General features: G+C 46.8%; 1 protein-coding gene across 6 annotated transcripts in view; it reads left to right on the forward strand.

The window, feature by feature from the left end:
• LDLRAD4 (low density lipoprotein receptor class A domain containing 4) overlaps positions 1-24,620 on the forward strand; it is a 467,289-nt gene continuing 442,669 nt past the window's right edge. For 4 of the 6 annotated variants that reach the window (XM_040479478.1, XM_040479483.1, XM_040479486.1 and 1 more), the window contains exon 1: positions 1-90. The gene's annotated coding sequence lies outside the window, so the exon portion shown is untranslated. Of the gene's footprint in view, positions 91-211; positions 552-941; positions 1,115-24,620 lie in introns of those variants that run through there. The other 2 variants (XM_040479479.1, XM_040479481.1) reach the window with 2 other exon arrangements.

A 24,620-nucleotide genomic window follows, 5' to 3' on the forward strand; every position in this document is an offset into this window, starting at 1 on the left:
GCGCCCCTCCCCCGCGGCCCGCAGGGCCGGTGGCCGGGCGAGCCGCACTGCAGGCGGTCCCCCGCCACGGCTCCGGAGGGGCGGCCGCAGGTGAGTGCAGACCCGAGGTGGCTGTTGTGGTCTCGGCGTCTGGCCCAAGTTCAGCGCGGCGCGGAGGCGGGGTGGTGGTGGTGTTGGTTGGGGAGGGCAGGGGGCGGAGGACGCGGGGACAGGACGCTCAGGGAACGGGACGTCCGCGAGCCTGCGCCGTCGGCGGGGGCCAGAGGGAGCTGCCCAGCCCCGCGGGTCCTCCCCACCCGGACGAGTCCCACAGAGACTAGTGCGCGAGGTCTGAGGCAGTGTAGCCGGTGGGCACGGCGGCGTCCCGGCGCGCTCGCCCGGGCCGGGTGTGGGGAGGGCAACCCCGCACTCCCGAGCGGAGGCCGGGCCGCCTCTGCTCGTGTGCTCCGTTGGAGGAACGTTGCCGACCTAAATCTCAGTGCCCGGCGCGGGATGTCCTGCGGTTGCAGGATTTAATTCTGCACCCCCGGGAGGCTGGGGTCAGCGCCGAGGTAACTGCCCAAACTAGGGTCTCGGTTCCCTTGGGCCTGTCAGCGAACCACTGCAGGCGGGGGGACTGGAGGTCGGCGGGAAGCGGGAAGATTGTGCAGGACCTTACTGGGGAGTTTGCGGGAAGAAAAAGGGGCGGGAGAGGGCCTTACCCTGAACCCTGCATCCCGCTGCCGGACACCCCGCAGCCCGCGGCTCCGAGCCCCAGCACCCCGCATCTCGCGCCCCGCGCCCCTGGGGCCCGCCTCACCCGGCGTCTGCTCGGGTCCCCCCGCGCACGTTGACGTCGGTCGCGGGGCCGCCCGGAGCTCCCGGCATTGGCTGGGAAGTCGATTGTCTGGGGCGGCTGCTATTACACTTAGGCTGGGTCTCCGAGCCCCGGAGGAAGCAGGCGTGTGTTGAATTTCTCTTTGACCCTCACGGTGGAATAAACAGGAAGCGACGAGCACCCAGCCCGGGCTCGGCACTTGCCTTTGTTGTGGGGTCCGCTTTGCTCAGTCGCTAGGAGGCTTCCCCGCGACCCCTACCGGGTGCGCCGCCCGGGGTGGCGTTGGGGGCGCGCCCCGTAAGTACGCGACTGGAAGACAGTGGGTTCTGTTCAGGTTAATTCAGTGTGGTGACGGAGAGGGCATTTGCTTGTTTCAAAACTTTTTTTTTTTTTTTTTTAAACTGGAGAAGGAAGAGGCTTCCCTTTGAGGCAGAGATTTTCGGGAGGACGACGTGGACGCGTGGTGGGTGGGTGGCACCTGGAGAAGGCGCGCCAGTGCCCTGGTTCTGGGTTTAGCTGGCGGGGCACCGTGTCGCCGGTCAGAACAGCGAGGAACTCTTTAAAGTAAGCAGGGCTTCCTTGCTCCTAACCGGGCATAGGAATGATTGCTGAGTGGCATTGGCCACGTAAGCTAGCTTAATTTTTGTTTTCCCCAGAGTCTTTTAATTAGCTAGAACTGGATAATTTTGATTTGCTTCTTTTCTCTTTCTCTATGTCCCAACTATTCTCTTGCCTTTCTCGCTTTGCAAATTACTTTGGCAACTTATCCCCAGACCCCACTTATGATTCAGTGCTGCTTTCTAAATGTTAATTAAGATTGTGGTAGGTATTCATTGATGACCTACTATGTGCTAGGCATTGTGAGCTGTGAGGTGAGATGAGCTGTTACAGAATGTTGATTCCGAGAGCTACTATTAGTAAGTTTCTTGCAGTGGAGGTGGGTAGAGATGATGAACAGCCTTGGTCCTTAAAAATATGTGGGTCCTGTGGCTGGTGTGGAGGTTGTGGCTAGTACTAGGAAACTTCCCTTTAAAATGGCCCTTTCCCCTTGTTTGTCTAGCCAAGAAAGCTTTTCTTCCATTTGTATCTCTCCTAGAGCTTCTGGATTGAGCTCGGAATTAACAGGGAAGGTTCTGTAGAGTGTGCTCTGAGAAACTGCCATTGCATCAAGATATGTTCTGCATTTCGTATAAAACTATTTAGTCCTTTCTAATATTTATATTGAGTTTATGGTCATCTGTACATCTGCCTTTGTACTCTACACAGTTTTCTCTTGCAACATATTCTTTATGTTCAGTGAAGAATCATAATGTCAAACTTGAGTCATTACAGAGACAAATGAGATCTGAATATTACCCATGCACATATATTCAGTTATAATATTTGGTTTCCTATCGACCTTGGAATGCCATTTGATGGCCCTTGCAAAGCAGTGCTTTTTAAAACATAGGGGTAAATTCCTCATGATCTTTGGAAGCTTAATTCTTTTAAGAGCTTCATTTTGCTGTTGACATTGAACACACTGTTAGGAACTAGGGCCAAGACTGTAAATGCTGGTAAGGATTTGCTGTAATGGAGTTAGTTGTAGCTACCTTCCTCCCTTGTTTTAAAAGACCCTTCTAATTTCTTAATGTTCTTTTATTGCCCCGGGAAGAGTTTGTTGTCACTGGCCATGGTTCTAGTTCATGCAGGTTTGTATTTACTATGGAGAACACTTTTCCCAGCAGGGTTTTAGGGCTGTCTCTTGGATCTTTCTGGTTTGCATGACCACGGTCCTGCAGAGGAACCCAGCCAGTGCCACCTGCTTATTAAGGGATTTTGTGCCAATTTGTTGGCACATAATTTGAGAATCAAAGTCCCTCCCCCGCCTTGTCCCCCGCCAGAGTATATACATACATAGACAGATATTTCCCCCTAACTGCTGACGGTGTTCTAAGAATAGTTTTCTTGCCTGGCATGCTGAGAGCAAGGACCCATCTGCAGAGGTGTTTACAATTTGGGACTGTGCTGTAGTCTTGGTTGACTTAGCAGCCTGGCAGAACAGCCTTGTAGCTCATGGGACACTGCCTGTTTTTCATCTGGGCTGCTGGAGGGGCAATTCCCAGCTGGACAGGGGAACATAGGTGAGAATGACTTTTGCTCTATGAGGGTAGTTTCTGTCCTGATGTCAAGTGGAGACCCCTAGGCTCCGTCTAGATCCCTTCACTGTAGCCTAGCTAGCAGTCACCCTGTGGTCTAGGCTTGAGATGACTGCTCTATGTCATCATGTGAAACCCAAGTACTCTCAGGGCTGGGGCAGTGACATATGCTGTTGTGGCTGGTCAGATCTTTCTGGTAGTACTTGCCATATTTCTTGTCACCTTTCATCATCTAGGCTTGTGGAGTTTCTATGATGTGTCTGTCCTTTTGGGTAAGAGTTAGTAGAGAAGAAAGAAAACTCAAGGAGCAATAGTTGTAAGAAAGATCATTTCATATTAACCTGGAAAGTTTTTAGAAACATTAAACATATTTGATGTAGACACATGGGTATTAAATATAAACAGAAGCAAAATCTCTATGTAGTCCCATCTTGCCCTTTTCTCCCTTCTTCCTTCTCCCCTTCTTCCTCATTCTATCCTTGCTCCCTTCTTTCCTTCCTTCCTTCCTGTCTCAGAAAACTCTTCTGGAAGCCATTATTTTTTGGTGTCAAAGTGACTTTCTGCCTACATGGGATTTGTTAGTCTAGAATTACACCTTGACCTATATTATGGGTGTTCACGGAACGTAAATCTTAAGTTTTAAAATAGGAATGTAAAGCTTCTTCCTACTATTTGGAAATTTAGGCCACAAGACCTGCCTACATTTTAGGGAGATTTTTTTCTGTGTGGCATTATTCACTTTACTGTTACGCAACTAAAGCAAACAGTCCCAAGCACCTGTACTATTAATTGCTACAGAAATATTGGATTCATATTCCCAGCGACTATTGTTTTTTTTCCCTCTATCATAGGAGGAATTGAAAATAGTGTTTGTGTTGTCTCTTATCCATGTGATTTAAGTATGGATTGTTTTTCTCTGAATTTCCACTAAAAATGGCACTTTGGCCTTTTAAGCTGTTTTTGTGAGGACTTTTCTTTCCACCAGGCTTGTTTTCCAGATAGGTCTTGGAAATTACGAAGAACATAGCTATAATTTCTCTCTTGATTGGCAGCTGAGAGCTTTCCCGGACAAAAATAAGGCTACACTGTGCCAAATGGTTGACTTTTCTAGAATAAAAACTCTAAAGGGTATGCAAAAAGTCCTCTGGTTAATATATTGGCATTCCCAGAACCCACTAAAACTCCGGCAGCCTTCCAGACACCACTTAATGAGGATGCAGAATGTCTGGCTCAAATCCCCATGAGCAGAAGGGGGTGGGGAGCTGATGTCCACACCCTTTATTAATTTTTAATGACTGTACTTTTGTTTTGCAGATTTTGCTCCGTACCCCCCTCATGACTGACCCCCACCATGCCACCCCCCCTCCCCCATCCATTTATTTACTCATTTACTTGGCGTTGGAAAAATGTTGAGACTTTCAAGGTTAAGAATCCTGCTGAGGGATCATTTCTGTTTGCATAGGTTCTTTTGTTGTTGCTTTTCTTTTTCTCCCCTCCTCCCTCTTTTTTAGAAGAGGAAGAGAGAAAAGGAACAGAAAAAGAGATGACAACTTTTTTTTTTTTTATGATGCTTTATTGTCTGCTGGAGGAGAACCATTTACGAAACTTTAAGTTTGTCAGACAGTTTATATGACAGTGCAAGTTGGTGCTTGCCAAGCTCCAGACAGATTGCTAATGTTACATGACAGGGATAAATAAATTACCGCTGTCTGCAACACGCTTGCACTGCAAACGCACTCTGCAGCCGGCGGTCGGGCGCTGCGCACCCAGGGAGCCTGTTGGATGTGCAGCTGGGAGGAAGGCCTCTGCCTATTGCCTAGAATTCTGTGACTTGGTTCGGAAATGAAAAGGGTGTGTCTCTCGCTTTTATTTTTGGCAGTGCTGCAGGGCAGCAGAATGCACGTAGCAGCTGTGTGTCCTTCGTTTTGCTAGGCAGCTCTGCCCCCTCGCCTTGCCCTTCCCCTTCCTCCTCTCACCCCAGCACATTCTTCCCTGTGCACCACGGGGCATGGCACCTAGTCTTCCTCCCAGGGACCTGCTGTGGAAGTAACTAAACTTTGTTCTCAGCTGCTTAGGCCCTATGTTTTCTCAAAGCCAAGTTTCAAGCTGTTTACGGTTGCGTTCTTTCTGCAGGTGCAGACATTGAGAACAAATTGTCTGAGATAAGTGTATGTGTGCTGCCCTGGGAGGGGGCTGGGTGGCACTCCTTGGGCATAATGTACTTTCATCTCTGGCAATTTGGATAGTCAGCTGGCAGAGTGACAGGTGTAATGAACTTAATGGTCTTGCTCTAGTTGTTAGCGGACACACTGCTCATATTACAAAGCCACCTCCTAAGTTGGGCCCCTGCCAAATGACTTACTCTTCCCTTTGCAGACAAGATTCAGGGCTTGGACTACTCCAGTGACGTTAAGGTCAGGAATTGGGTAGGTGTGAGCAACATCTGTGTGTCCTCATCCACATGGTCCCTTTCTCTGCAAAGTAGAGCCATTGCATCCATTTTGCAAAAAGAATCCATCCCATCTGCCCCTGGCTAGTCATCCCTCCTTGAGAGGTGTGGCAAGCATCCTCTGTGTAGGTGTGTGGACTTCTTGCCCCTGGCATTCACAGAATGGCAGGTTTCCTGCTGTGCCTAGTCAGTTCCTGTGCACAGCCACCATTCTGCAGAAGTGGGCTTGGGCCTATGGCTGGTGGAGGCTCAACCAGGCATTGTTTTCATTGTCTGTGGCCCCACAGGCCTGCAACGTCTGCATAGAGTTGGGGAGGGGATTTCCATAGTAAAATCTCACTGCTTCCGGAAGGAAGGCAAGAGTGGAGAGCCCACAGCAGGAGGCCAGGCTGCTTTTGGAAGGGCTCCTGGACCTCTGGCGGGCCCTCCTCCACCAGGGTACTTGGTCACAGAATAGTAGCAGCAGTTCCAAACACTTGCATAGCACTGACTATGTGCCAGGCTGCTCTTAGTGTTGCACACATATGAACTAATTTAGTCCTTAGTGCAGCCCTCCTGTGACATCTGTACTGCTACCATCCCCAGCTTTCAGGAAGGCAATAGGAAGCCCGGAAATTGCCCAGTCACACCTCTTGTAAATAAAGGGTGGAGTCAGGAGGAGGAAGCCCTTGCATTCTCTCTTTTGGGGTCTGGGCTTTGACTCCAGGCTGCCTGAAGCTGGGCCCAAGTCAGAAGTTCATCAGAGATCATTCATTTACCAGCTGGGAGGGGGAGGATAGTACCCTTTCTGTCCCTTTCTTCTTCCTTCCTGCCTTCATCTGTAATTGATTATACCCCCCCTCACCTCCAGTCCCCATTCTTATTTCTAGCTTCTGCTTTCTGTGCCTGTCTTGCTGGTGACAAGAGCCTGAGTTTTGAGAATTAGGCCACTGGCGGCTTTGTTTTGTCCACATTGAACCTTGAGTCCCTTGAAAGACAGATGAAATAAAATCAGCAGCAGTTTTATTGCCTGGGGTATTCTGTGCCATTCCTTAAAAACCTCTTCTGTTTGTCTTGTCTGGGTATAGATTGTGGGAGCATTAGGACCTATTTTCTGGAGGGTGAACTGAGGCCATTGGAGGAGAAGCCCTCAGTCTGCTGTGAGTCTGGGGATGAGGCTGGATGAGGTCCTACTTAGTCGTTTGTTCACTCAGAAGGATCCAGCTCACCCCAGTTTGTGGAATGCTGCGGTTTTAGTTTTGTTCCCCAAATGTGCTTCCCACATTTGGGGGAAAAATGAAAAAATAGTCATATCTTTAAGATTTTCTATTTTGCTCCATGAGGGCATAGATTAATCATCCATGCACATCACTGTGTACTTTTCATGAAATATAGTCCGTCTTGGACAAACCTGTTTGAGATTATGAAACCTAAAGTGAGTTCAGTTTGCAGGAGATCCAGATTTACTTGGGTCTGACAGGATAGTTCTTCAGGTGTTTGCAAACCTTCCCATGGCAGTGGGGCAGGGAATGGAACCCATCACAGCCCCTGAATTAAGCCAGGTGACTGGGGTGGTGCTGTCCCCTATATGATATGGTGCCCACACAATGTGTGGTACTTGATCCCAGCAGTCACCTGGATGGGGTTGGACAAGTGCTGTTCTCCTTGGGGTTGAGGCAGTGCAGGCCTCTGGAAGTTCCTGTTCTGGTCTGTGCTCTGTCCCCCCCATCTCCACAGCGTTGAGCAGCCATGTTTTCATGTGGTGTGTCCCAGAGTGCATCATAGTCATCAACCTCCAGGATGCGCCCGTCACTGCCTGTGTGGCAGGTGTGAGCACCACCTGTCAAGGACAGACGTGGAGGCCGGGTACCCTGGCCACCAGTCCAGCTCTGCCCACTCTAGTTGAACCTAGACTTTTTATTCTACAGAGTCTTTTAGGCTTGCTGAACCCATCGTCATAGATCTAGGCTCTGAAATTCTTTTTTTCCTGATTATATTCTCACTGAAGATAGTTTGGAAAATGAAACGAAGAAAAAAGAAACAAAGAAGATAATAAAAATGACTAAAATTACCTTTGATTCTACTACCTTTAGAAGACCACTGTTAATAGTTTAGTAGATTCTTTCTAGGCTTATTTACTGATTAAGTATAAAATCATGTATAGAATTTGTATATGTTTTCAGACTTAGCATTTAATCCTGAACATTTTTTCATGTAATTTAAATATTCTCCAACAGTACCACTGCTGATAACTATAACATTCTACTCTATGGTCATATTATTATTTTTTAAAAATTTGTTTTGGGACGCTATTACCAGTTTTCTCTATTATAAATGATACTGCGTTGAACATTTTGATTACATCCTTTGGATAGATTCCTAAAAGGGAAGCTCATGGGTACAAGAACTTTTAGAGGGTCCTCCAAAAGTTATCACCAGCTTGCTTTTCAGAAAGCATGAGGCATTTTGCATTCCCACAGATATGAAGGTGGCTCACCCTTGCCAGTATCAAATATTATTACAAAACTGTGCAAATTTGGCAGTAAATGTTATGATGTTTAAATTTTCCTTTCCATCTTTTTGTTACAAGAATCTAGGTCTATATCATCTGGATCACAAGTGAAGAGAGTTCTGCTGTTTGCCAGAGTTTTGTTATGGGCAAGTACGGTGATGTTTGTGGATGATCTCCTCAGGGACGGAGAAGACCTTTGTGCTAGTTTACTTTTATTTTTTATTTTTTTTAAGTTTACTTATTTATTTTGAGAGAGAGTGTGTGTGTCAACACACATAGACACACTTATGCACAAGTGGGGGAGGGGCAGAGAGAGGGAGAGAGAAAGAATATTAGCAGGGTCCACGCCCAGTTCAGAGCCCGAGGTGGGGCTCAATCCCAAGAACTGTGAGATCATGACCTGAGCAGAAACCAAGAGTTGGCTGCTCAACCAGCTGAGCTGCCCGGGCGCCCCAGCCTTTGTGCTATTTTAAATTGGAGATACATTCTACTTAGGTAGGTTAAGGACACTAAACAATCTACTATATTTTAAAATAAAATTAGAGGATTTTATGGCCAAGAACTGCACCTGGTTTTCCCACCATCTTCACCCTACCCGCTGAGGGTAACTTGGACTCGCAGGGGAGAAGTGGGGACCAGGAGAGAAAGTGGATTCAGTAGCCAGCTGCTGGAAGATGGTGTGCCACCTTGTTCAGTCACTTCTCTGTGTTTGAATGACTACTTTCTGAGACCACACTCTTCCCTAGCTTTGTCCCCTAGGATGCTGACATAAAATTCTCTTAGGTTTTACCTGATGGCTGATGCTCAACACTTGACGTGGGTGCCTCTGCAGAGGGCACTCACTTCCTCCCTTCCATAGATCTGGCAGAGTCTTCTGCTTCCAGCAGAGGCCTGCACCCTTTCAGAGTCACATGCTACTATTAACAGTGTCTGGCCTCCTAAGCTGATTGCTCCTGAAGCTTGAGAGAAAAGAAAAATCATTTTAGGAGGTTTTTGATTAACTAAAGGCAAATCAGTTTTGTATTCTTTGAAAGGCAGCCTTTTCAGCTGAGAGGCTGGGCTGGCTGGAGGGGAGCCCATTCACAGGGCTGGTTGGAGGAAGCAAGATGTAATACCCGCATCTTGGGGGCTAGTCCCATTTTGCTTGTTATGTTCACATGCACCTTCACGCATCCATTTGTTCAGCAGCTGTGAGGGCTTACTGTGCTCTGGGGTGTATGCTGGGAGTGTGCCTCATCTGTGGCATGGCCTAGTGAGCAGTGTGCGAGATCCACGGGGCCCAGGTGGGCACCGTCCTCTCCTCTGTGCCGAGGTGAGTTGATCCCTGGCACCACAGGCATGGATGGTGCCAGGCTCTGCGTGGGCATTTGTCTCTTGGCCTGCATCACTCCCTTGCTGGCCATGCCGTCAACCCCATGCTGCATTCTAGGTACAAACCCACTCTTGCCATGGCTGGCAGTGTGGATGGTGCCAAGACCTTGGAGATGGAGTATGCAGAAAACTGCCAGTGGGTGGCAGGGCTGGTTGGTGGCCACACAGGTGGTCTGACCATAAGGGGTCAGGCAGTATCTTTAGGGGAGCAGCTTGTGCTGGTCCCTTTCTGCAATTGGGAGGGAGGCTCCCAGACAGTTGTGTGCTAGTGATGTTATTGAATAGTTTGCTGGAACATTTACTCAGGGCATTTTGGGTGACTGAAAAATACACCTTGTGTACTTTCCCCCTGTTTGCTGTTGGCTGGTGTGTGCGGGTCTGACAGACTTTTGTTTAATTTGACCTTCCTGCATTTGGCTTGTTCCTTCAGCAGAATGAGAAAATGCCAGACTGTTTTTTCTAGGAGGGATAGAGGGCCTTTTTGGACATAATGCATGCGTTATTTTAAAGGTAGAGGTAATGTTTACAGTTGGATGGCTTGGGTGAATGTTTGTTTTTCTGCTACTTCAGCTATTAAGATAAATATTGTACCCTTACAGAACTTAGCTTTCATCCTATTCATATTTAAATGTGAGATTCAGAATCTTTATTTCTAAACTAGAGGTAGGTCCTGGGACTTAATTTTTTTTTAATCTGAAGAGTAATGTAAAAATAATAAATATTATATATACACACACACATATATATACAGTCATAACTACATAATTATTAGTAAATTTAATCCAGAAAAATCATATTTGTTTTCTGATAAATACAGTGGGACATTAAATGGAGTTGGAATTATTTAATGGAACTCTTAGTGCATTACTTTGCAATGTGAATGCATCCTTTTATCGTTATAACATGGTTTATATATTGGGTTTTAAAAATTGGGGCACATTTGTGTGCCTAAGGGGATGGCTCCCACTCTGGCATCTGCCATGTAGCAGGCCTTCCACTTGGCCCACCTGAGGAAGCAATGTCAGGGCAAAAACGTGGGCCTGAGCACACTGTCTGCTGCACTCTGCTGTCCACACTCTGCTGTCCAGTGTGTGTGGAAGTATCTGAGTAGACGTGTTATGAAGGGAGTGCTGTATCTTCTGAGCTCTCGTCTGACTGAACCCTTGGGAGGCTGCATGACCTTGGGAAGATCAGTTTGCTCTTCTCTAAAACAACTATTTGCCCACCTCTTAGGTTTTGAAAAGGATTAAGTAAGATAATGCTTATGCAAACCAGTTGGGAGAGGCTCAGTGAACTACCATGGTGAGTGCCCAGTAAATGGCAGCTGTCATTAAGTCAGCTAAGGATTTGTGAGGCATCTGCCCAGCCTGGTATGGAGACCCAGCTCCTGCCTCTGTAGACTATGTGTACAGGAAGCAGCCAGCAAATAAGAGCAGGCAGTTTATAATCAGGTCTCAAGTTAAGAGTTGGGAAGCCCCAGGGGTGCTTGGTAACTCAGTTGGTTAAGTGTCCGCCTTCTGCTCAGGTTGTGATCTCACAGTTCGTGGGCTCAAGTCCTGCATTGGGCTCTGTGCTGACAGCTCAGAGCCTGGAGCTTACTTCAGATTCTGTGTCTCCATCGCTCTCTGCCCTTATCCCACTTGCGATCTGTCTCTCTCTGTCTCTCAAAAATGAATAAACATTAAAAAAAAAAAAATAATTGGGAAACCCCATTTAAGCCCCAAGTCAGTTAAGTCTTTGTACATGGAGAGAGTGAGATGGCTGGGTATGAAGGGCAGTAAACTCTGCCAGCTTGCTTCTGTTACCCCTTGCTCTGCTCTACATTCTTGTGGAGCACTGTGATGCCCAGGCACTGGCTCTATCCCCGTACTGCTGGAAGGCAGGTACCCAAATGGTTACTGCACCTGGGTGGTGGCCTTGCCAGGGTACTGGCAGCACGAGGAGGTATAAAGATCCCAGAGGAGCAAGGAGGACATCTAGGTCTACTCTGGTCAGTCAAGGAGGACTTCAGGAAGAAGCTGACTTTGGGCTGAGACTTGGTGAAAGAACACAGTTTTCCCAGGTGGACAAGTAGGAAGAGAGTGTTCACTGTCAGTGGCTTTGAGAAAGCTATGTGCACTGGGGTCTGGAAGGCAAATACCAGAGCTTCAAACGTCGGTGTATAAGTGTGTGTGTCAATTTATAGATAAATATACATGACCCATGTGTGTGCTCGTACATTTTTGCTCATAGGAGTATGTTCTTAAAATTGGGGGACTGGGGCACCTGGATGGCTTAGTCGGTGGAACATGTGACTCTTGATCTTGGGGTTGTAAGTTCAAGCCCCATGTTGGGTGTAGAGCTTACTTAAAAATAAAAAATCTTTTAAGAAAATTGGGGGGCCACTGGTGAGCAGTGGGAACAAGTGTGCAGAACAGGGATGAGAGAGAGTAGCTGTAAGGGTAAGCAAGGGGCTGGTTATTTCACAGGTTAATAGTGATGCATATAGCTCTTGAAATTTAGAACTCTAACTGCACTTACCCCATGAAGGGGTGAGCCTGGTGAAGAAAATCCTAAATTATTTGTTAGTGTTTAAGTGCCACCAGCTTAAAATCCATGTGCCATATTTTGCCACTTTGCTGCCCTCACTTTTGCAGGCACCTTTTCTTGAGTTTATGACTATTGGAGTATGGCGAGGGGTGGGGGTTTTGTGCTCCGGTTTAGGTAATATGAAATGCTAATATAAATGCTTTGTTGACCCAGAGAAATAATTGTCAAGAAATTGAGATTGTTTATTCATGCTCTGAGTGGGGGTAACAGTTTTAGAGGCCATGTGCATCTATGAAAATGGTCAAGTTCAATTAATATGTCAAGGGGGCTGTGGGGGCTGCAAGGGATAAGTAAAGACTGGTTCTTTTCCTGCCTGCCTTCAGAGACTGTACATCATGGCCAGAGTTTTGTGTGTCAGACACACGTTGGTGTTAGTCGGTGAGGCAGCATGCAGGTAGGAGGGAACTCCATGCTGATGGTGTTGGTGGAAGAGGCTCTCGTCGGGGACGGGTGGAAGGGCAAAAGGGCTCAGGACAGATTTTGTGGGGAAAAAAATGGCAGTTGATATGTGCCTCGGAGATGGGCAATGACAGGAAGAAAACAGCTTGCTGGAAGGGTGTGGATCAACGCAGGGGAACACAGAGGGGTATTTGGTGAACACCAGTTTGTTGGAAGCTCTGTCCTTATTGGATCTGATAAACGTTAGTTGTTGTCATCATCATTTTTGTTCTTGTTGTGTCAAGGCGCTGGATTAAGGTAGGCAAGACCAGTTCTGCTGTGGAGTGTTTCATCCCATCTTTGCTGAACACTGAGTCAACAGCCAGTAACGGTGAAGAAAAAACAAGCCTGTTGGGAGACCTACTTTCTATTTATTTCCTTAATCTGTTTGTTTGCACTGGATACTCTGTCTTGACTGTAGTTCTGTAGTACTCAATATTTGTTCACATTTCACAGAATGCTTACTTTTCATCCTCCATGCAGTTCACACCAGGAAGCCAGGTTTATTCCTTTCATATGGTAATTACAATGCCTTCTATTTGCAAAACATTTGTAACTTTTTAAAGCTTTTCATAGACAATATCTAATTTCAGGTTCCTTGGCTTTAAGGAACAAATAATTAATGAAATGTACATAGAAGTGTAATTAATGGATTCGTTCCTTACTCTTCTCTAATGTGGCCGTTAGCTGAATGTGGAATTCAGATTGGAGTTTATTTTAATGTGCAAAACCTAACGGGAAAGAGATGTCCTGTCGTTGTCCAAGCCACATAACGAGGTATTTCTGAAGTTGCTGGGACCAAGGCTTTTGCCCCTTGCTTCCTGGGCAGGCACTCAGTCGACATAATTTTAAAGCACTCAAGTGCTCAAGAGTGGGGTAAAGCACTCAAAATCCAATTCAAAAGTACAGCTGAACACCCATGCAATCCTTCCTCAGGTGGACTGTGCAGACCAGAGACCTCACTGAATTGAAGTGTATGGGCAGCCTGGGTGGATGTGGAAGCCTCCTCTCATCTCTTGTCCTTTGTTAAAGGGAGGCTTACCGGTGAGCTCCTCGTGGCACTTAAAAAGCTGTAGAAGGTTCTGGCAAATCTAAAGTGTCCAGCCATTTTTAACAGCGGAGCAGGCGCACACCCTCTTGTGTGCTGTGGGTCCAGGGCACTTGGGATCTCTGTCCTCAGCCTGCGCTCCTTTTTTTCAAGGTGGTTTTGGCTTCCGTCATGGTATCAGTTTGTTCAGCTGTGCAGGCAAGTCGCTGTCAGTTCTGTCTCTCTCCTTTTAGCAAAAGAGTTTTCATTCCGAGTTGGGGCCCTTTGTCCGGGTTACATAAGACTGTTCTGTGGCCTCAGCCCTTGGCCAGCACCTGGCCACCTCCGCCCAACCCTTGCCTCTCTCTACCTCTAGCGGCCCCTTTTCTCCACTCAGCTATTTACTGTTGTGTGTGGCTCTGCTTCTTCCTCTGTGGTTGCCAAGTATTCTGATCCCCTTCTTGTATTCCAAGTGGAAGTCATTCACACCGCCGTTCACACTTGCTTTGCAGTTTTCTGCTCTCTCTCCTCCACAGACCTCAGAAGTGCTGTGTCTAACTCTCGCTCCCTGAGGCCGTGTGTGGAGACTGCCTACCTAGTCCAAGCACTCAAAGCCTGCTTCAGCAGTCCTAGGCCTGTAATAGAGACACAGGCTGGAGTGTCTGCTGGCTTTTCCTAATTTGGACACCCCCTGACAGTGGTGTAGATATGGTTCAGTGGTTTTGGTGGCAAATGAAGTGCTTTCTGGTCTCCTTGGGTATTTAGTTTGTGTGATCAATAAGGACTGAGGCTCAGTTGGTAGCTGCACATGGTGAGTTATGTGGACAGGTTGTAATGAAATAGCCCTACCTCTGCAGAAAATGGGTGCCCTGAAGGGTGGTACTGATGGGATATGCTCTTTCCGTTGCTTAGAAAGTGAACTTGTCTCCTATACCATTTGAATATATTCTCTGCTGTTGGAAAATAGAGTGGTTACGTGATTCATTGGCTTGTTCACTGATTGAGAGAGGATGGCAAGATGTCAGTGGGCTCTCCTGGCTTGCTCTCAGAGTTGAGAGGAGTATGGCAGGCAGAACCCAGCAAAGAATAGAAGAGCTGCTCTTGCAAGCTGGCCGAAGAACTGAGTGCCCTCTTGTTTGATATACACCTTTCTGTCACTTATTTGCCACTGTCTCTGGTGCTGTTTTATTGACAGCCTTCTCCAAATGTGTCTGAGCGCCTGGTCACCCTACCTCTATGATGAGGCCTGCCAAGCAAAGCTGCTGAGGACAGTCGTTCTCAGAGGTGTTCATTGGTGTCTCTCCCTCATCTGTCAATGGAGGTTTCCAAACCTGGAACCTTATACCCACATCTGGGAAGCTTAGAGGCAGAATTCTTTTGCCTGTATTGAAATTCATTATGCAGTTTGAACAACATGGGCTTGACCTGCACAGGTCCACTTACACGTGTTTATTTATTTATTTTTATAAATACCATACAGTACTATAAATTAAATATATTTTCTTTGTGATGTTCTTTTTTTAAAAAAAAAAAAACATATTTGTTTATTTAAGTAATCTCTGCACCCAATGTGAGACTCAAACTCATGACCCCAAGATTGAGAGTCCCACGTTCTACTGACTGAGCCAGCCAGGCGCCCCCTTGTGATTTTCTTTCTTTCTTTTTCTTTTTCTTTTTTTTAAAGTTTATTTATTTATTTGGAGAGAGAGAGAGAGAGAGAGAGTGCACGTGCATGCAGGGGAGGGGCAGAGAGAGAGAAAATCCCAAGCAGACTCTGCACTGTCAGCACAAAGCTTCATGAGGGGCTTGAACTCATGAACTGTGAGATCATGACCTGATCCAAAATCAAGAGTCAGATGCCAACTGACTGAGCCACCCACGTGCCCCCCATTGTGATTTTCTTAATAACATTTTCTTTTCTCTAGCTTAAGTTATTTTAGTAATACAGTGTATTGTACATATGACATACAGAATATGTGTTAATCAGTGGTTTATGTTGGTCAGGCTTCTGGTCACCAGTAGGCTTCTGGTGAACAGTAGTTAAGTTTTGAGGAGTCAACTTACAGGTGGATTTTTGACTGTGCAGGGTTAAGTACCCCTCCCCACTGCCTTGTTCAAGGGTCAACTATATATAGAGGATCTCACCCCTAAACTCTGAAGTGCAAACTCATATCTGTCAGATGTCTCTATTGTCTGATGGGCATCTCTAAAGCCCATGTCTAACAATGATGTCCTGATTCCCAGCACACCCATCCACCTTGTCCCTTTGGTTTCCCCCATCTGCCCTTCACTGTCCCATCTCAGTGACAGTATATTCCAGTCTGCCTAGTGATTCAGGTCACACATCTTGGAGTCCTCCTTGACTTTTTTTTTTTTTTTTCCATAGCTCACCTCAATCCATCAATAGATCGTGTTTGTTCTGTCTTCTAATTCTGCCTCAAACCTGCTCACTTGTCAGCAGCATGGCTGCTAGCAGCTCAGTGTGTCCCTTCCCCACTCAGGTTAGAGTCTCCTGACTGCAACCCCTCCAACTTTGGAGTCTAGTCTCAGCCTGGCAGACTGTGAGCCAGGGCCCAGCAGTTGGGTAGCTCCTCTGCTGGGGGCTCTGGGGTCTGGCAGCCTTCCCTCTGCGGTGCCTCCTCACAGGCCTTTGTGGTTGCTCTGCTGAAACTCCCCCTTGGTGGCCATGCATCTGTCCCTCGCTTCATTCAGGCCTCAGTCTGGTGCCCCTCGTCAGGAGGCTGTGCCTTACCTTGGGCCCTGCCCGGACGCTGTTCCAGTTTTCTCCGTCTGTTCACTGGTGCTGGTTGTTACCCCCCACACTGGAAAGTAAGTGCGGGAGGGCGGGTGTGTCGCCTTGCTCCTTGTTCTGGGAGGTGCCCAACAGCAGCCCCGGGACTGCAGTGCACGACCGCAGGTGAACTCAGGCAGGGCACAGGCCAGCAGGGGGACACAGTGCCGTCGGGCGAGTTGTCCACTCCCTCCTGGGTGGGGCAACTTGTGGGTGCTGGGTGTCTCCCCTCAGTTACCATGGGTCAGGTCAGACCTCAGTGCAAACAGAAAGTTCTGCCAGAAGGGCTGAAGTACAGCTGCAGGAGTGAAAGGGGTGCACACGAGGCCGGCACATCCCAGGTGACATCATTGTGGTCACCCCTTCCACCCCTTGTCTCCTATGGTTTTTCTACTCACCTGCATGAACACTTTGTTTTGCTATTTCTCCCTGAAGTCAACTACCTGCTGGAGGCAGGAGAAGCAATTGTTTTCTAGGCAGGCTCTTGCCTTCCTTCTCTCCTCCATTTGACTTGCTAGCTGTATAAATTATGTATGAAGTAGATACTATTTATATGTTTCAAGACAACTGATAAACCTGTAAAAGATCATCAGATTTATTAATTTTAGTAAAATCATCGTAGGTACACATTTTCTCTTCAGACAATGTGTCTCTATTATAAGCTTGGTTCCCCTCAGCTTGGTTCCTTGGTTTTCTTCTGTTCTTGGGATCATGAAAAGTTCAAAATAGAGAAAATTGTGGCCTGTGAATCTTTTTTCCATCTTTTCACAGAAGACTAAGTGGTTGACAGGTACCTGGAAGTCTGACTCATCTTCCAGACATCTGACTGTGCTTTTATTCTGGTATTAGATATGTGTTCTTGAGTTTTATTTTCTTGCTTGGGTTTAAAATCAACAAGGATGTGAAAACTAAGTACCTAGTGGAACAAGGCAAAAAACCCAAATAAGACAAATTCCAAATAGTGGTGAGTAGTGTAGCATTTTATTTTTGTGTGATATATGGTCACATGCTAGCCTGGCCTGCAGATGAGAAGGGCAGCCATGGACAGGTCAGTCTTTCCTTTGCAGGTTCTCCCATCCCATCCAGACCACACATCTACAGTCCTGCCTGAGCAGTGATGGCACATGTCCGGCCCAAGGTTGGGTGGCTTTTCTTGAGGGCAAGCTTCAGTCTTACCTCCATCAGAAATCTGATTTGAATGACATAGGCACCTCCATCCAGAAAACCAACCAGAAGGAAATGTACCAGAACATTAAAAATAGATACCTTCCAGCATAGTGCTATGGATGATTTTAAAAATTCTGTCTTTTTACCTTTTCCATATTTCCTACAATGAGCATTTATATAACAAGAAAATTCCCAGTGAACTTGATTTACTCGGGGCGTGGAATAAAAAGTCAGTTTCTGAAAAATTGTGGAAAACAATTTGATGTGTGTCTTTTTAAGCATTTTGGAAGCACGGGTGGAGTTGCTATGGGGATGGTAAGGTTTACTCTCTACAGAGAGTGGTTCCATCTGGCACCACATGCTCCCTGAGCCAAGCTGGGCAGTCCTACGCACAGCAGAGTTTCTCATTAGATGTGGAAACAATTACACATAGAATCACGATTCCATCTTCTCCGCCTCCCCCCCCCCCCCAAATCACCATTTAGCTTTGATCTAATAGCAGGACACAATGCTAAACTGCTTTCCACAGCCTCTGACCTCTCTGCCTGTTGTCACCTCTGAGATGGGTGCATTGCTGACAGTCTGAAGGGGTCTGTCTTTGCTGGTGGAGCAGGGATGTTTCCTGAACAGGGTATACAGCATCGTACCTTTATCACAGTTGGAATTAATTTTCTTTTGCATAAATGCTGACATCTCTTTGAGAGGCATTGTTTTCATTTCCCTTTGCTGTGCCCCTTGAAACCATGGCCTCCTTCCCTTCCTGCACTTGCTTAGAACCAATATGGTCCCATCTCAGTTAGAGATGAGGTTTTAACATTCTGCACTGGGGTCATGGTGGGGACATGATGCATGCAAATAAAGTTCAGCTTTACATTTTATGGAGGATGAAACAAAGTGATTAAGAAAAGTAGTAGGTTTTCTCTTTGTCTTTGGGTCTTCAGTTATCACCGGAGGACTCGTGGAGCTAACATAGTGGTGGAGATGCTGGCTTAGGGATGGTTGGCAGCCAGCCAGTTGGAATTGGTGGTGTTCTCAGAAATCTGGTAGGGGCCCTGGACTAGATGTCTGGGGACCCCATGTTGTTGCTGCTCTTGGTCTCCTTATAGGGGTGTGCTCTTCGGCCAGTCTAAGTTTTGGTTCCCTCATCTGGAAAATGGCATTGGCGATGCTTATTTTCTCATAAGGTTATTATGATGATCAGATAAGACGGTGCAAGGGTCTGCTTTGAAAAGCAGAGAACTGAATTCTTCAAAGGTGCGTTGCCCCCACAGCCTGACCACTGGCTGAGTCACTGCATGTCCTATTGTGTCCTGTCCACTTCCTTTGATGATATGATAGGACATGGCTCTATGATGCCATCATGGATGGCCTGTTAGCACCTCAGCTTCTAGCTTAGATGCTTGTGATGATGGACCTGTAGACAATGGCTGGCTAGTGTGCTGTTTCATTCTTGCCTTGGAGACAAAGGTGATAATTTCACTCAGCCCCAGGACCAAATGGAACTAGGGTGGTTCTACTTAATGGAAAAAGCAGTTGGAAGACATTCAGGAAACATGGATTCTTGTTCCCAGTTCTGCCCCCAAGCAGCATTGTCTGTGAGCAACTCAGGATCTAGTCTTTCAGTGGTAGGATTGCTTGACTGCCTTGGGTCAGGTACTATGGACACTCAAGACCTATGGCCTCAGTGCCCCCATTGAGAACCCCCTTCATGTCAGCATGGCTGTCTAGCACTTCCTGTGCGTTAATTCATTTGACCCATTTAATTCATTTGTGGGTTTGGGTGGTATTCCAATCATACATGCTGTTAAGATCTTGTCTCCAAATGGTGGCTGGTATGGAGCCTGGTGGCTCTCTGGGCCCCTCGTGGCTCAAGAGTTCAAAGACTCTGCTTCCTCAGGAGTCACAACTCTTGGGCTGATTGTGGAGGACATGGACAGTGGCATGGGGCTGTTCCCATTCTGTCCTTACCATTGAACATGAGCTCTGAAAACCCACCTAAAACCCCAGGAACTACTGGCACACAGAAACTTAAAATAACAACACCCAGAATATCTGCCTTTCTTGAGCTGTAGGGGTATTTACCACCCAAGCACCAAACCAGATCTAGGATTTTTCTTTGTTAGTTTCCAGGGTAGGAACTGGAGGCGGAATTCTAAGGACTGGCCATGATTGATGGTAGAATGAGGTGAAAGCACCTTGTCTTTGCTCTCAAAAACACACTCCTGTCTGTCGTGTGCCCTTCAGGTGTCAGCTCCTGTTGGAATTCCTTTGCTCACCTGAAAGGATATTGGAATTGCCTATGCTGTGCAATCTTTTATTATTTTTAAATGTTCTCAAAGCCCTTTGGATGGAACTGAAGCTTTCTTTATTTGGGTTGCTAATTTTCACACCAAAGGAAGACTTCTATATCTTACACTGTATGCTGAGTTTCTGTGATAAGTTGGATTATTTCAGAGAGTTCCTGGTTAGTTGAGGAAAGGATGAGCAAGATGCCAATCAGGGAATTTACATACACAAAACCAAGAGGCAGCCTGGTGCAGTGTGGGGGATGTGGGCTGTGGAGTCCCACCAACGTGGGTTCCAATCTCTGCTGAAATCTGCTGAAATATGTACCAGTCAATGGTGTGTTACTTTTTAGAATCCTGGAGAGGCTAAACGAGATGCCTGGGGTGGGGCTTGCACACGGCAGGTGCTATGGAAGTGGTGGCTGCCTGTGTTTAGAGCGTGGAAATACACATTTATAGAGCCTGGATTCAGACTGCTTGCGAAGGCCAGTCTTGCCCACAACCCACTGGCCCCAGCCCCTTCTCCAGCAGATCCACATGAGTGGCAGTTTCTGCACAGAGTGTAGAAAGTTGCTGTTTGCTTGTAACCGTGGGTTTGATAGAGTATTTGTGTCCTCGGACCCAGCTTGCTGGTGGGGGTGCCTGGTGGAAGGGGAGAGGGTACTGGAAATGTTAATGCAGCTAATCCAATGAGATTAGCCTCCTGAGCTGAGGGATTTGAGGGAACAAAGGGTATTGAAGGGACCACTTAGAAGTTTAAACAGACTCCGTTCTCCCTTTTCACCTACGTCTTGTATAAGGATTTCAATAGCTCCTAAATGAGCTGGCCTGAATGGCAATAGCGCCCTTTTAAATTCTAATTAGCTGGTGAATTAACTAGTATGAATTTTGATTAGTTAGGATGAATTACAGGTATTAATGATTGTACAGTCTTAGAGCAAATGAAAGTAGCGGTTATCCAAAGGGGGCTTTGGCCAGCCATCCGGCCGGAGGACTTTAAATAGTCTCAGAAAGGCTGTGCTCTCTCTCTTTTTTTTTTTTTTTACACTGCATTTTTCACCCTTTAAAGCCCAGACTGGAGCAGCGTGGAGTGGGGACAAGATGCAGGTCCTCCCTCTCTCCTTGGTGGCCCTGGAAGGAGCGGAGCCTGCATCCATAGCTGGCGGGCATCCAGACGCCCTTTGCAGTGTGCCCCGCCACGCGGCTGCACCAGCTTCTTTACTGGAAAGCCCGTGGCTGTAGCTGTTCCCTCCCAGGGCCGGCCTTGACCTGTTCTGGAGCAGCAGTGTTTATGTTTGCTTCAGCTGGCGCTGCAAGCCCTCCTTGTGCCAGTGTGGGGGGCTGCTCCTGTTTGGCCAAGGAAGGGAATTCGCAAGCGTATTGATATTTCTTTGGCTTTGCTGTGTTTCAGACAGCCTTGCACATGGAGACTCATTGCTCAGTAGTTAAATAGGCGAGTGTTGGGGCGCGTGGGTGGCGCAGTCGGTTAAGCGTCCGACTTCAGCCAGGTCGCGATCTCGCGGTCCGTGAGTTCGAGCCCCGCGTCAGGCTCTGGGCTGATGGCTCAGAGCCTGGAGCCTGTTTCTGATTCTGTGTCTCCCTCTCTCTCTGCCCCTCCCCCGTTCATGCTCTGTCTCTCTCTGTCCCGAAAATAAATAAACGTTGAAAAAAAAATTAAAAAAAAAATAGGCGAGTGTTTAAAAATACCCAACTCAGACCCATTTCAGTGATGGAGACGTGTCACATGCATGGTCAATGTGCTCTGGAAAGAGTCACGGGCTCATGTACAAAAGGCCTCGCGTACAAAAGGCATCGCATAGTCTAGCTTGCTGAAGGACCAGTTCCTGGTCGGCAGGTGCTGTGAGCTGGAGGTTCAGCACCCTCACCCCTGCCCTTCTCCAGGCTCGCACTCCCTGCCCCCTGTCCTTCCTCTGGGTCTTCTGACTGGGAGGCCTGGGAGGCGCTGCTTCACCTTCCCTCTTCCCCTGAGGCACTCTAAGGCCACGTCTGCACCCTGTCTGCACCCTGGGCTGGCAGTTCCCTTCCCTCCCCTGTGCTCAGACTTTGGTCATAGTTGTGTGCGCCTATGTTAGTGTGCATGTGTTTATGCATGTGTATACATTGTGTGTGCGTGGATGTGCATGTGTGCTCACACCATTGTTTCCTAATACACTGTGCTCACGCCTGCCTTCCCCATGGACCATAAACTCTGAGTCTGTACTGTGTGTTCTTACATTTAAAGGCCCAGCATAGGGCCTAGTGCATGTAGGTCTTGAGTGATCAATGGGAGAATGCATACATGAGACACAGCAGCTTTGGGGGATGATGGCAGATTGTGGCCTACTCTCACACTTTTTGTCTAAGAGAGAATTGGCTTTTTTTTAAAGCAGACTTGGTGCCCTACTCCTTTGTTTTGTGTCCTGTTGGGCACCTCATATGACACAGTGCTAGTTTATGAGGACCCAAAGACATGTGAAGTTCAACGCTGGACATAGTGTGATTTCCCATCACTGTTGATTCACGAGTTCGGCCAGAATGTTCTTCAGCGGTGACCCACACACTCCAGCAATTCTTACATGCATCATCGCTATGAAAAGCAAAGTTTTGATACTTTGAGAATTGAGATGGTGGAGGTCCCACCTGAAAAGAGTGAGAAAAACCTTGGCTAAAATGATTTTACCATGGTTGGTCTTTGGACATATCTGAGGGACAAACATTTGTGCAGAGGGAGTAGCAGGTGAATTCAGGCCCAAGGTTTTCTTGGCAAAAAGCTGCTGTCTGTGGGCCTTGATGGTCAGCCAGCCTCACAGCTTCTTCACCCTCACTGACCAGCTGGCTGTTGCAGGCATGACCCTCCAAACTTTGGTGTTTCCCCGCTGAAGATGGTGCTGTGCAGTGCTCTTCCTTCAAAAGCAAAATATCCATTACTCTCCCTCCGCCCCAGCCCTCCCCCCACCCCAGTTCATCTCATGATGAGGCCTTCTGGAGGTTGGTTTTTGGGACATTCCTAGGCACATCCTACATCATAACCACTCCTGCTGGAGGCCAAGGTTGTAAAGATGACTACCCCACTGTCTGCTGTATCTCCGTATTTTACTGTAATAAATAAATGACTGAGAGACTCTCATGTACCACAGAGTAGGCTAGATTTCCAGAGAATGGATGAATTACATCCATACCTTCTGCCACCTGCATGAGACAGGATGACCTTGTTAGGCTGTCTGGAATGGTTTGTGTTGCCTATGCTGGCCACCCTCTGCTGTGGGAAGAAGGCTCAGGCCCCAGAGTCTAGTTTTGTCATGATTGAGAGTAACTCAGACTGAGGTCTCCATCAGAGAATAGATCCCGTAGGAGGGTTTGGTATGTGTTCCTCTGCCTGTATTGCTTGCATTCTATTTATTTCTTTCTGCATGCTCAGCTTTCTTCCAGAAGTGATTTAAAGACAGCTTATAAAATACATATAATGTTAAAATAATAATAAAAGATTGAGGGTTTTAGGAAAAAGAAAATGCATGTTTAACAGTTTTATTAAACAAAGAAGTGCTTCAGACATGTTGACTTACTAGAATCCTTTATTTAAAAGTGTCCAGGAAATTCCATCAAAATAATTTTGTTTAGAATTCTGGTATTTCAAGTTGTACCAAAGAGAAGGAAATTTCAAGTGGCCCCAATACCAGTTCACATTTCTTTTACAGATAAGGGGTTAAGGTTTTTAGGACGCGCTCTCTAAATAGGCTGTTTAATTCCTACTGGTGTTTTGGTTTCAGGCCTGGAGCTGTGTTTGGGTGATTAGTGACATCTAATTACGTATGGGAGGGCAGGCAAAAGCTTTATAGCCTTGAGTCAGATATAGAGAACTACCTTCAAGCACTTACTAATGATTTTTGTCAAGAAATGGATTTTTCAGAACAATAATACAGAGATTGATAATATTTTATGTTGTAAGATATGGTAATCATGGAATATTATGCAGTCTTTGAAGTATGTAGAATAAGAAATAAGAATTAAGTGCCAAAGGTGTATTGTTTTATTCACTTTACTAAAAGTAATTTCCAAGTAGTTTATTTTAATATCATCTAACAGTTTTGTGTGCTCTTGCTCTCAGCTCTGACCCCACTTGTCCCAACTTAATTTCAGCTGTTAAACACTTAGAGCCCCCGTTAGGTCCAAATTAGCACTGTCATCTGACTTATCTGGAGCAGCAGTGCTGGCTGCTGGTTTGCCTGCTCTCCATTTTGCTGGGAGCATCTAGTCTGCTTGTCTGTAGAGGCTCAGCAATCCTGGTACTTGCTCCGCCTTTGTGCCTTTGTTCCCGTATTCCTCAGTTCTGCATCCCCTATTTGAGTGTCTCTGAGCTCTTTTATGCTGGAAACACTTAGAGCCTTTGTGTCTGATCCCAGCTGATCTTAATTTTCCAACCAGGACTTGATTTCTTTGAGAGCCACCTTGCCCTGGGCCAGTCTGCTGGAACTGTGCCTCGCCCCTGCCACTTCCGGCTCTTAACCTTGGGCATGTTATGAACTTATGTGGGTGAGCATAACACCTCTCATACTGTGAGGAAGAAAAGTGAGACAAAATATGGGGACAGCACTCAAACTTTACATCAGCACCCCATCCCTCCATCTTCCTAACTCCACTTACCTATCATTTAGTAAACTTAATTGCCAAACATAAATTAATATTATAGTAAGGGCTCCCAATTTTCTCTATTACCTACCTGTGCCTCTCTTTTTGCTATTAACCTTTGAAATCCTTACAAATTATTTATTGATCTATATCGAGTGTATTGTGGTTAATATAATCATTTAAATCTACGCCTGCAAATGTTGCCATCAAAAGTTTATTTTTTAATTTTTTAATTTTTATTATTTATTTATCTATTTATTTATTTATTTTTAAATATATGAAATTTACTGCCAATTTACTGTTGGTTTCCATACAACACCCAGTCCTCATCCCAACAGGTGTCCTCCTCAATACCTATCACCCATCCTCCCCGGGGGGGGGGGGGGCCCCCGGGGGCCGGGGGGGGGGGGGGGGGGGGGGGGGGGGGGGGG

Source organism: Herpailurus yagouaroundi, unplaced genomic scaffold (genome assembly GCF_014898765.1).
Source record: "Herpailurus yagouaroundi ecotype Mexico unplaced genomic scaffold, PumYag 142, whole genome shotgun sequence".
Lineage (NCBI taxonomy): Eukaryota > Metazoa > Chordata > Mammalia > Carnivora > Felidae > Herpailurus > Herpailurus yagouaroundi.